Source organism: Phyllostomus discolor, chromosome 7 (assembly GCF_004126475.2).
Source record: "Phyllostomus discolor isolate MPI-MPIP mPhyDis1 chromosome 7, mPhyDis1.pri.v3, whole genome shotgun sequence".
In the NCBI taxonomy this organism is placed as follows: domain Eukaryota; kingdom Metazoa; phylum Chordata; class Mammalia; order Chiroptera; family Phyllostomidae; genus Phyllostomus; species Phyllostomus discolor.
In genome coordinates this window covers 47463725-47476716 of record NC_040909.2, presented here as the reverse complement: position 1 = coordinate 47476716, position 12992 = coordinate 47463725, and the positions used below count along the sequence as shown (strand labels likewise).

The 12992-nt window shown below is 45.5% G+C and overlaps 1 protein-coding gene across 4 annotated transcripts in view; it reads left to right on the top strand.

Moving 5' to 3' along the window:
• The window catches only part of CHDH (choline dehydrogenase), a 35302-nt gene that overhangs the window by 3003 nt on the left and 19307 nt on the right, over nucleotides 1–12992 (top strand). The window contains exon 2 of one of the 4 annotated variants that reach the window (XM_036030913.1): nucleotides 3744–3802. The exons of 2 other annotated variants lie outside the window; for them this stretch is intronic. The gene's annotated coding sequence lies outside the window, so the exon portion shown is untranslated. Of the gene's footprint in view, nucleotides 1–3568; nucleotides 3803–12992 lie in introns of those variants that run through there. One more of the 4 variants, XM_036030914.1, reaches the window with a different exon arrangement.

Sequence of the window (12992 nt, the reverse complement as noted above, 5' to 3'; positions counted from 1 at the left end):
AATGAGGTGACTCAAGTCTTTCAAGGAAGCGACCTTTGGAGATACTCTGACCTTCCCACTTTGGTCATGAACTCTTCCAGGTATGTGTGTCTGAAAGAGCCACTGTGCAGTGTCACTTCATGTTGGGTATTTCATAGACTCTCATTAAATGCTTGAATGGATGAGTGAATGCATATTTTCCCCAAAGGCCAGCACCTAAGCCTGCCCATCTGGGAGAGCTGAGTTGGGCTTGCTCCTTGTCCTCCTCCAGTGGGTGAAGGCCAGGGACTCTACTAGAGCTGGAAGATCACTCTGTCCAGCACCCATGGTCCCTGACCCCAGACTGCCCGGGACAGGCTCTGTGTCACAGCTGAGGGGTTGAGATCCCACGGCTCCATGTCTCCTGGCTGAGCTACTTACTCACCAGCTGCAGCCTTGGGGGAGGCTCTTGCTGTCTTGGAGTCTAAGTCACCCTCATCTATAACATGGGTTTGACATCAGCTCTGCTGGACTGGCAAAGGCTGTTGGGTGACTCTGAAGAGATAGGAGGAAAGTTGAAAGATTTAAAGGTGTTGTGGGAGGCAGAACAATAAAAAACAAATATCTCTATGATCCAAATAGGGAAACTCCCTTAGACCCAAGTGACGCTCAGGTTCTGTCACTGTTATCAGACCTTTGTATATCTACCAGATCCATACTGGGAGGAAAAGGCCATTAGGGTTGTTGACATGTCCCAGGCCCTACCTCCACCCACACAGGTGGAATTTTCCACTTCGTTCCTTTTGCAAATATTAATCAAGGCCCCACAAGGTAACAGTGGACTCATTGTCCGGTGAAGAGCAAGCCGTTTCTGGTGAATGCTGGCTGCCTTCCAGGGCCCCAGTGGCACGTTCTGCTCCAGCTGGTTGAGCTTCACAGAGTCAACAGTCATGCCTGCTTTGAGCCAGGGACCCTGAAGCCACACTGAGGGCTTGCACCCACTGTTCCCAACAGGGCCACACTGCAAACATTTCCTCTGCTCTGGTAAGGAGGGGCTGGCCCAGGAAAGCACACACACACAGGGCACGGGTTAACTCCACATTAATACTACTGCTCCTGTTGAAATCCTATGATGTCACAACCAATTTGTACTTGCATTGATTTTCATGTGCTATCACATTGAGGTCTCAAAGAAAGTCCAGAACGCAGAGGAGGCAGCTACTGTTGTTTGTTCAAAGTCCCATCTGTATGTGGGGTGATGAAGCTGGCCTCACGGGCTACAGGGAGCATTCCTGGAGGCTTCAAGGGGTGAAGCAGGAAGCACCCTGTTGAGCGCACATAGCAGACTTGGGGATCTTTTTTTGGACAGTGACACTTTAATTAATCTGTTATTCATAATATTATTGATTATAGTTGCAGCATCACTGTTCACACTTAATGGAGGAGGAAATGGATCATCATGAAGTTTTGGCTTTGCACTTTTAATTCTTTAAAGTGTGTTTTAGCTATTTGCTTTTGCTCTCCTAACAAACCTGTGAAATGGGGGTCTCTGTTCCCATTTTATAGGAAGAAACTGAGGCCCAGAGTTGCAAAAACCATGAATGGTAGCAAAGTTAGGGCTGCAGCCCAAAGGATCTTGACCACCAACTCCTTTAACTTTTTTAAAAAGTAGTGAAACTTGAAGGCAGAACCCCAATATATAAAACACATGCTCGCAGAGGTTGTATATTTGTGTTTATCTTATAAGCTCACATTTGTGATTTTTTTTTATTTTGAGAGTATGTTTATTAAAGTTTGGGACAACGAAGCAAAGAAAGGCTTAGGATAGAAGAAGCAATAGTGGAGAGAGCCTAGGTGGGGTTGCTTTGGCTCTCTTCAAATGTTATAAGAAAGAAACGAGCATAGGCAGAGCTGCTTTCGTAACTGGAAAATTGTAATGGTGGGAAATTGTAACCCACCCCACCATTCTTTTGACATTGTTTCTTTAAGCGCTGACTCTGACTAACATGTAGCTTATAGATAAACAGCATGTTTGTATGAGAATTCTAGGAACTGATTTCAAAACATACAGACTCCAACCTGCAGGCATCCCAGCTCCAGAGATTTGCTGGCCTTCAACCGTGGAGCCAGGATGTGAATCCAGGATGACCAAACCAGGATGATGCACTCAGGACCATCACTTGCCTTATAGGAATGGACTGTGCTAGTCTGCATGTAGAGAAGTTTTTGACACTCTCTTGATCTCTTTGTTTTGCTTCCCTCCTTATAAAAAATGTCTGCCTCCACTGAGAAGTGGAGATGGGCTTTCAGACATGAGTCCCCCATTTTCCAGGTGGCTAGCACCTGAAAATGAACCACTGTCCTTTACATAAGCACCTGCCTCTTGAGTGTTGACTTTTGTAGCGGCAGGCAGCTGGATCTGTGTTTCACTTACACTTTGGCTCACTGGGAAGTAAAAGTCACAGTGACAGAAGTAGCCAAGTTGGGGCTGCTGTTAGCTCACTGATAAGTTGAGAAAAGGGAGCCTTGGAAACATGTTTAGGTGGTTATCCCAGGGCAAGCTGCTGTTGCCCAGTGCTCCCCTGGATGCAAGCCTTGTGCGGACCCTTAGAGTCCAGGAGATGCACACCTTACAGGGGAGAAAGGTGTGGGGGTGCTCCCTGGAGGGAGAGCATGCTGTGATTTCTTTGTTTGTTTTTTTTGCATGTCAGGTTAAGAACAGTGATCCTGTTATGAGCACACTCTGGAAACCAGGGTTCCATGGGTACGAGTTGGTGTCTTACAGGATTGGTTGATTCCTGCAGTTTAGTTCAGTGAGAGAGTAATTTGTAGTTGACACAAGGAAGCAGTGGGGGTTTTTTTTAAGCAGCTCTCTTTACAGCCTTACATTTCACTATATGTGTAAGTTGGCTGGCTAACTAACATCTTGCCACTGTGCCAGCAGATTATAAACAAAAGTGTGCATGCCCACTAGGCTTCTCCCAGAGATGATCTGGTATCACTGTCACACCATGGCTAGTGATGGTGCCTTGACAAGTGGGTGCTCAGCACCTCCTGGCCTTGCTGGCCACCATCAGCGGAATGTGGCTCTGGTCCTGTGGTGGTGCAGAGGGAACATGGGTTAAAATCAAGCAGATTTGGCAGCGTGTAGTCAGTACTGTGTTTATAGGCAGTGCTGGTGTCCCACCTGCAGATGATGGGAAGGGAGGACTTGATCTGGGGTCTTTGGCAGGACACCTATGCAGGTGGGTTTTGGTCCCCAGGAGATTCATGTCCAGTCCGTAAGAGTGCCTCCCAGACTCTCTGTGGTGAAGGACCAGTCATTTGTTTGGTTTTTAAGGTTTAATCTCTCACAGGCCAGTTTTAAAAAACCAATAAAAGTTGTTTAATAAAAATGTAAACACATAGTCCTGGCCAGGTGGCTCAGTTGGTTGGAGCATTGTCCTGTGGACCAAAAGGTTGTGGGGTTGATCCCCGGTCAGGGCACAAACCTAGGTTGCAGGTTCAATCCCTGCCTGGGGTTCATATGAAAGGCAGCCGATCAATGTTTCTCTCTCACATCGATATCCATCTGTCTGTCTGTGTGTGTGTCTCTCTTCCCCCACCCCCAACTCCCTCTCTGTAAAAAAACCAATAAACATATCCTCAGGTGAGGATTAAAATAATTAAAGTAGACACATAAAATGTAAGCCCATTATCTTATTGCAATTGAACAGACATAAAGTTAGTGTCAGATTGCTGTAAAAGTTTCTAAACTCTGACTTTCAATTCTGTACCTTTCACAGAGGATCAAAAATAGTGCATGGGCCAGTGCACTGGCCACGGATTGCCCCATCTGGGTGTAAGTGGGTGCTTTTTAATTGAGATTTTGAAAACTGCTGGAAGGTGGACCTGAAGGAGGAAGTTGGTAGCAAGCATTTGCAGAGCACCCCAAACTTCTGTGCAGTGGTTTGAAATCCCCCAGCTGGGACCTGGCTCTCTGCCCAGGAGGCTCTCCTGCCCTAGTTTCTTTCTCTCCCTTGTTTAGTAGGGATATTTGAGATTTAAAACAGACAAAAACCTCTTTTGTTATGGAAATTTTGAAACATGTACAAAATTAGCCAGAAAAGATTATCAAATTCAGTATTCCCATCACCTCATGGGCAATCCTGTTTCATCTGTAAACCCTGGTGTTATTTTAAGCCAAATTCCCAATATCCTTTATCTTTTGTCAACTTTTCAGTATGTATGTCTTCTCAGTATGTTTTTGTCAACTTTTCAGTTTTTTTTAACAACATAACCACAGAGCCTTTCAGATTCCCGGGATCTAGATTATTCTTTTGTAACCTATAGATCGCCCTCCATCTCTGTCTGTCTCATTTACTTTTCACTAAATTTGTTGTTCAGGAAATGAGTGGAGATTCTGGTGGCCTGGATTTTGTTGGTAGGGTCCCTGGGTGTTCTTTCACGTGCTCCTTTGACCTGTGACCTCCGAACTGGTGGGTGGATCTAGAAGTGTGAGCAGATACAGGTTTGAGTTTTTTGGCAAGGGCATTTCATAGGCATTCTCCCACTCAGATCTGTCCCGACTGGAAGGGGCCATTGTCTGTTCTGCTAACGGTCTCTGTGTATGAAGCTACTTTGGTGAGGCCCAAGCTGATCTTCCACTGGTTCTAGGATCCCCTGTATGCTGGGATCACCCAGCTGCCATGTGAAGAGCAGACTGTGAGGCGCCATGGGAAGGGGTTGTGATAGCAGGGACACTGCTCAGGTGCCATCAGGAGGATCCTGCACAAGGTGATGCAGGACATGCTGGAGCCTGATCAAGGCAGCAATCTGTGAGGTGGACGGAAGTGAGCAGATTCAGCAGTTCTGGCCCCACACCTTTTAAGAGAAGTCACTGCCTTCTGTGTCTTGGTTTCCATGTCTGTCTCCTTTCCTGAAGTGAACAATGTATTTTTATATGCCAGTCACATAGCAAGCTTGTATTGAGTGCCTGCTGTTTGCCTGGCTCTGGGAGCTATGAGCACCCCTTCCTCTCTCCTCCATTGAAGACTGTAAGTGAACAAACATGGTGGCAGCTCTGTGGACAGGCCTGCAAGGTGGAAATTTGGTAACTCATGGCCACTAGGTCACCAGGCTTCTGGTAATCTCTGGATCCCATGGTGCCTGGCCCAAGGAGAACCTTTAGCAACCCTAGAGAGGGAAGAGCAATCACGCTTTCTGGTGTTGTGTCATTACTGTGTGGAAGCTGAGGCACCAGGAGCTCTTGTCTCCTCAGCCCTCCTCTGGCTTTGGCTCTGATTTACCAGCTCCCACCTCCAGTAGTGGCCCCTGCGTCCCTACTTTCACTTCTCTGCTGCTGGAACCCACTCGCCCAGGCATAGTGCAGCGCAGAGTACAGGGCAGTTAATGTTTGGAGGGGCACCTCTGTTCTTCAGGGGCCACTCCTGCCCATCCCCCCACTCAGTCAGGTGATTCATTCTGGTAGGGGCCCTGGGGTAATGAATTGAGTCACCCCTAGGAGTGACCTTGATATTGTACCCTGCTTCCTAAACATACCTTGTGTGAGTGAGCATATCACCCACTCAGATTGAATCCACAGACATGTCTATGAGGAAAAGAAATGAAGGGAAGCCCAAGGAGCTGTCCCTTGGGGTGTTGCACCCAGGCCACCACCCACTCCCCCTCTCCCCGACACAGAGCTGTTAGGACACTACGTTTTCCCTCCTTACTGCTTTGAGTAAGACCACCACCATGGAAGTTTTAGAGAAAGGGGGATACCAGCCGGTGAATGGGAGGCTGTGTACAGAGGGCAGATGCCCGGAACGTAGGGCACAAGGCCCCACATGCAGAGGCTGGTGCGTTACCAATAGGAAACCCCTGGCTGGGTCACTCAGCAAGTCCTGGAAGAGCTGGGGGTGAAAGCCCGGCCTTTGGTGTAGTGTCAGGCTTGAGGGCTCCCACCTTAGGTCTCTCCTGGCAGCTGGAGGCACGTTCTATCCTGGCCATCCTCTGCCCTGCTGTGTGGCCCCTCTCAGCTGCTGCACCAGCAGAGCCCAGGGGCCAGTGGGCCCTGCCCAAGCAGCCTAAAGTGGTCTCTGAAGCAGCCAATGACTAGCTACTTCAAGAGAAAAGAATTTGTGATTCACTTGTTTATTGTGCATCAATATGTGGGAGATGAAATTCCTAGAAACTTGACTCCTGAAGAAAATGCCTTAATTTTTTAATTTTTAAAAAATTGGGTTACAACATACACACAGTACTGATAATTAGTTTTGATTTGTATATACACCTGGTTATCAGGTTAGGATACAAAACATCCCTGTGCCCCACCCCCATGTGGTACCTGTGTCTGCCCTGGCACACACGTGAGTTCAGCCTCAGCCCATGTGCGGGGAACTGTAGGCCATGTGCAGGCTCATCTCCACCATGTGTTCATTCAGCCCGCATTACAGAGCACCACTCTGGGGCCAGGCCACAGAGCCCTCAGCTGGGGCGATGGGCCTTTGACAGCTCATCTCACTCGTAGTCTGTTGAGGTCCCAGTAAGTGGCACAAAGAGAAACCCCAGGATAGATGTGGCCAGTGATGGAGGAAGGCTTCACAGAGGAAGTGATGGCTGAGAGAAGGGGAGGAGTGACCCAGGTGGAAGGAGGTGGGGACATATACCTGGAAGAGAGAGCAGCACAGGCAAAGCCCTAGGAGGAGGAGGGTAGAGGAGGGGAAGGTGTCTGTGCACCTGGAACCTAGAAAGTGAGGCTCCTGATGGGGTAAGAGGTGATGGGTGGGGCAGGGGACAGGCTAGGCGGGGCTCTTGGGATAAGAGATTCCATGGGGTCATGAGGAAGCCTGCTGCACCATCTTGGAGAAGGTGGTGGCCTGGGTTGGGGTGGCAGTGAGGTTCCTGTGGGAGGAGATGGCCGCTGTCCATGGTTATTTGCTGGACCATCACCACCCAGCCAGGTCTCCTCTCTCTGACCAAGACCCTGCTTACCCTGGGCCACCAGCCAGCACTCACCTTCACTCACCACAGGGCTGAGTGATGAGATCCTCGTGCCATTGGGAAGGCTTTGCCAGGCTGCGGGAAGGCAGCTGAATCTTCACCATCTTCTCGGCTCCCCGGGCCCTGATGTGGGCATGTGGCACCTTCCACCCTTCTCATGTGCTAACCATGACTTTTTGGCTCCTGTGGTGTGGACTTGTTGGTTAGGCCTATGGTGGGGTGGGTCCTGGCCTCTTAGGCTTCTTCCTCTTTCTCTGACATGGAGCTGACAGTAATGTCGATGATGATGATAAACCTCCCCCCCACCCAGTCTTTGGGGGATTAAATGTGGTAATCCATGCAAAGCACTGAGTACAGGGTACCTGCCTCTATTATTATTACTATAATTATAATTCAGTTGGTTCTGTGGCTTAATGGAGCTCTGAGATTGGTCAAAGGCAGCAGAGCTCTGAGATTGGTCAAAGGCAGCAGAACAGAGTACTGCTCATTTTACCCACACAAAGCCCTGCCTAGGAGGTTGAGAACCTTGTCCAAGGTCTCACAATAAGAACAGGTCAAAGGCAGGTGACCTGCCCCAAATATTCCATTTGAGAACAACCCCCAGAGACCAGCAGACAGACAAGGATAGCCATGGCCCCCACCACACTTTCTGCAGTTCTCTCTCAGAATTATCGGCACCACCCTGGCCCACAGGCACAGAGACAGGTATGAAGGTCAAGTATCTCCAGGGAGAGTACCAGTCTCGGGGTACCAAGGGCCTTGATGCTCACGAGAAGCAGAGCTTTGTGTTTGGTTCTGCTAACAGAGTCCCTCCTGTGGGTGGTCCCATTTTTTTACTGTGCCATCCCCTATTGGTGGACAGTTAGGGCTTTGGCACTGTTTGCCAGCATAAACAACTCAGATCGCTTGGTCTTATTTTTTCACAGCTGTGTAGAACTCTCTTTTGGTTAAATTCCTAGAAAGGGGATCCTTCTGGAAAGTTCCACGTGCTCCCCAGCTGTGCCCAAAGCAGACTGCCTTTGGCCTTGCCTCAGCTGAACTTCTCAAAGGCTGAAGCAGGTCCTCATTTTGCATGCAGGACTGGCTGAGGCTGCTCGACGCTCCTCCGAGGTTCTGTCATCTCTTCTTGGGTGACCAACAGAAGCCAAGACTTCTGTGCACTGCACTGGCCAAAAGCTACAAAGGGAGCACATGCACCCACACACACACGTGCATGCCAAAAAATTGAGAAGAACCCTATTCAAAGGGTTGTTTCATAAAGTTTTGTCATTCTCCAGCTGTGTGACTGTGGGGACAGCCTGTGGCCCAAGTAGAGGCACTCCAGAAAAGGTGGGTCAGCATTTTATTCTTGTAACAATTCTTTTGCAATTTGAGTCCAGCAAAATCATCAGATTTGTTGTGCAACTAGTCACAAGCTCAGAATTAAATGGAAATCTGTCTTGTCATACAAGAAATTCTGACCATGAAATGTGGCAATTTTTTCAATACAAATCTTCACCTACTGATTTCAGAATTTTAAGAGAATCGTTAGTTGCTACAAAGTACTATGGTGATGAAAGCTGCTAGCAATAGTTAGTAGGGCATGGTGGCCCCCCCATTGTTACCACTCATTTAACATCATCTCTGCACTCAACTCATCTTCTGTGTTCCTTCACTGGCATTGAGGGTGCTGGCTTTAACTGGCCAAAGCCTTACTTCCCAGACAGAAGTGCCCCAGGCTGACCAGCTAGATGGAAGGTGTGGCTCGGTGGAGCTGCTGTGTGCTTCTTGACGATAAGTGTGGAATAAAGGTCTTCTCCCCTGGACTAGGAAGCAGGGCAGGTGGAAGTCTCCTCTCCTCCATGCATGGTGTTTGGCTGAGCCTCTTCCTCACCTGATCAGAGCCTCATAAGTGGAGAGACAAGGTTGTCCCAGGAAACAGGGTGGGTCAGGAGTACAGGCACTCAGAGTCAAAAGAATGCTTTGGATGCAATTCCACCCACTTCAGCCCCCACCCATGATAGGATTTCCCCATTTTACACACACACACACACACACACACACACACATACACACTCAAATTAACACACTTGCTATCCTGTCTCTCCCTGGTCCCAGCTCCATCTCCAGCCCACCCCTCAATCTCCACACAGCCAATGCCAGGGAGCTCCTTCCCTGCCCAGGCAGCCCAGGAAGCCCAGGAAAGTGGAAAGGGCTGTTTCCCTGACACTCCTGCCACCCCCTTTTCTATCCTTATCAGTCAGTTTGTCTACCCACCTAATCTGGAAGCCTGAGGGAGCACTGTACTTGGGGTTAGGGGGGTCCCTGTCCCCAAGGAGTTTTCCTTTGGGTAGCAGCCCCCCTTCATCCCCAGTGTACACAGTGAGTACAGATCCTGCCGCCTTCCAACACTGTGAGCCCAAGGCCTGGCCTCTGAGGGGCAGGGGGAGGCAGCACCTTCTGAGGGTCTCAGAAACAAGGAAATGTTGCTCTGAGGTAGAGCCTCCCCTGAGCCTGGGCATCAGGATTGCTGAGGGAGACAAGGAAAGCCCACCCCACTCCAGCCATGGAGGAGGGTGGAGAGCTGGGCCACATGTGCGCCCGAAAAGGGGAACTGAGAGTGGGCAAGGGCCCTGGGTTTTCTGGCCTCCGTTATTCAGCAAATCCTGCACTGAGGATCCTGCTTAGGGGTGGGGGAGGATGGCAGAGGCACCCAAGGAAGTTTCCTTTCTGCAGGGGTCAGGTCCAGACAGAAATGCTCCGGTTTAGCCCACCTGTGCCCAGTCCCATACCTGCCCAGCAGTTGGAGAAATCTGTGCCTAGTTCAAGTCCAGACTAGGATCTCTGAGAATAATTAAAGGTCCCCTCCATGTTGGGGTGTGCTAGAATGGGATGCTGGAGGAAGAACTGTGATAAGAGGTGTGGTTTGGGGATGTTTGGGGCCAAGGAGAGTAAATGACCTGGTGGCAACCCACAAAGAAGGGGTCTGTCTTTGCTCCTGTACAGTAGGCCCGCTACCTCCTGGTGAAGCTGCCCAAGTTGCTTCCTAATCCTATTGACTTGAATTATCAATTATTTGAGACCCTCAATCAAACTGTATAACAAACATACAAGTGCCCGTCACGTAGATTAACAATGAAAATATGGCAGCTGCAAGTGAAAACACCTGGATACCCCTCCCTACTCAGAGGTAACTACTATCCTGAATTTCTTTACACTTTTCTCACTATTAGATTTGAATCACTCAGTAACATCCTTAGTATTGCATGTGGTGTAGGGGTTTTTTTTTTTGTAATTTTTAAAAATTGTGGTAAAATATACACCCTAGTCAAAAATCTATTAACCATCAGTGCAAGGGTTTATTTCTGGGCCCTCTCTCTCACTGGTCTACCTGTCTGCCTTACCCCACACCACCATACTGCTTTTGATTACTGTAGCTTTGTAGTAAGTTTTGACATTAAAAAATTGAGTCCTTCAGCTTCATTCTCTTCCAAGACTGTTTCAGCTACTTAGAGTCTCTTCAGATTCCATATGAATTTTAGGATGGCTCTCTCTATTTCTGGAAAACAAAACAAAACAAACACTGTTAAGATTTTGATAGGGAATATACATTGAACCTGTAGATTGCTTTGGGCAATGATGCCATTTTAACAGTATTAAGTCTTCCAATCTATGAACAAGGGATATTTTTCCATTTCTTTATGTCTTAATTTCTGACAGCAATGTTTTATAGTTTCCAGTATAAAGTCTTTCAATTACTTGGGTAAATTTATTTCTACATACTTTATTCTTTCTGATGCTATTACAGATGAAATTGTTTCTTTAATTTCTTTTAGATTTTTCATTACTGGTGGATAGAAATGTAGCTGATTTTTTGTGTTGATTTTGAATCATGAAACTTGGTTGCATTTGCTTATTAACTCTAACAGTTTGTGTGTGTGTGATCTTTTAAGGTTTTCTAAATATGAAATCATGTCATCTGCAAAGAGATAATTTTACTTCTTTCTTTAAAATTTTGATGATTTCATTTCTTTTTCTTGCCTAATTGTTCTGGCTAGAACTATCACTACTATGTTGCATGAAAGTAGCAAAAGTGGGCACCATTGTCTTCCTCCTGATATTAAAGATTTCAGTCTTTCCCCATTGAGTACGATGTTAACTGAGGGCTTTTCACATGTGGCCTTTGTTGTGTTGTGGAAACTTCTTTCGATTCCTAGTTTCCTGAGGGTTTGTTTTTGTTTTTTTTTAAATCATGAGTGTTGAACTTTGTCAAATGCTTTCTCTGCATCAGTTGAGATGTTTATGTGGTTTTTATTTCTTTATTTTGTTAATGTGGTATATTATATTGACTGATTTTCGTAAGTTGAACCATCTTTGCAGTCCCAGAATAAATCCTACTTGGTCATGGTGTATAGTCCTTTCTAATATGCTGATGAAGTTTTGCATCAAGTTTCATCAGAGATATTGGTGTAGCTTTCTTGTTAGTGTCTTGTCTGACTTTGGTATCTGGGTAAAAAGGGTCTCATGCAATGGGTTAGGAAATTTTTCCTCATCTTTAATTTTTGGGAAGAAAGTGAGAAGGGCTGATGTTAATTCTTTAAAATTTTGGGAGAATTCCTAAGTCAAGCCATCTTGTTCAGGGTGTTTGTTGGGAGATGTTTGCTTACTGGTTCTATCTCCTTACTAGTTATAGGTTTATTTATATTTTCTATTTCTTCGTGATTTGGTTTTAGTAGATGGTGTATTTCTGGGAATTTGCCCACTTCATCCAGGTTATCCAATTTCTTGATGCAAATTGTTTATAGTACTTTCTTATAATCCTTTTTATTTCTGTAAAACCAATAGTGTGATTTGTCTACTTTCATTTCAATTTTACTAATGTGGGTCTTCTCTTTTTCTCAGTCTACCTAAATATTTGTGAGATTTTTTAAAGAACTAATTTGTGGCTTGATTTTTTTATTATTATCATGTTAATTTTAATTTAATCTTTATCGTATGTTTTCCCATTACCATTCGTCTCCTTATACCCCCCTGCTCTCAGTAATCACCACACTGTTATCCATGTTCACGAGTCCTTTTTCCCTTTTGCTCAATCCCTCCACCTCCTCACCTTTTCTCTCTTGTTTTTCTGTTCTTAATTTTATTTTTCTCTGCTCTAATCTTTATTATTCCTTTCTTATACTAGCTTTGGATTTAGTTTGCTTTTCTTTTTCTACTTTCTTAAGATGTAAAGTTGGGTTATTATTTGAGATCTTTCTATTTTGAGTGTGTGAATACACAACTATGTTTGCCTCTTAGCACTGCTTTCGCTGCATCTCCTGAGTTTTGGTATGCTCTGTCTTCATTTTCATAGTTTCAACATACTTCCTAATTTCCTTTGTGATTTTGTGTTTACACATTGGTTGTTTAAAAGTATATTGTTTAATTTTCACATACTTGTGAATTTTCCAGTTTTCCTTCTGATACTGATTTCTGGTTTCATTCCATTATGATCAGAAATGATACTTTATATGGTTTCAATATTTTAAAATTTATTATTTGTTTTATGGCCTAGCATACAGTATATCCTAGAGGATATTCATGTGCAGTTAAGAAAAAAATGGGTATTTTGTTGTTGTGGGGTGGAGTTGTTTTTATATGTCTGTTAGATACAGTTGGTTTGTAGCGTTATTCAAGTCCTCTATTTCGTTATTGCTCTTCTCTCTGGTTATTCTATCCATTATTGAAATTTGAGTATAGAAGTCTCCATTGGTTACAGTAGACCTGTCTATTTCTCCTTTTAAATCTGTCAATGTTTGCTTCATATATTTTGGGGCTCTGATGTTGGGTACATATATAAATTATATGTTTTAAAGCATTGTTTATTTATACAAAGGTCTCATTCAAGTGATACCAAGCAGTACATTGCTTTTTATATTTTGAATATACTTTTAGTTTTCATCCATGTTGATATGAAGTGCTATTGTTCCTTCATTTTCACTGTTGTGTGGGGTTTCTTTGCTTGACTGTATTACAACTTTTTCTGTGTCCTTTGTTTCTCCATATACATTTTGAAGTCTATAAAAAGAATA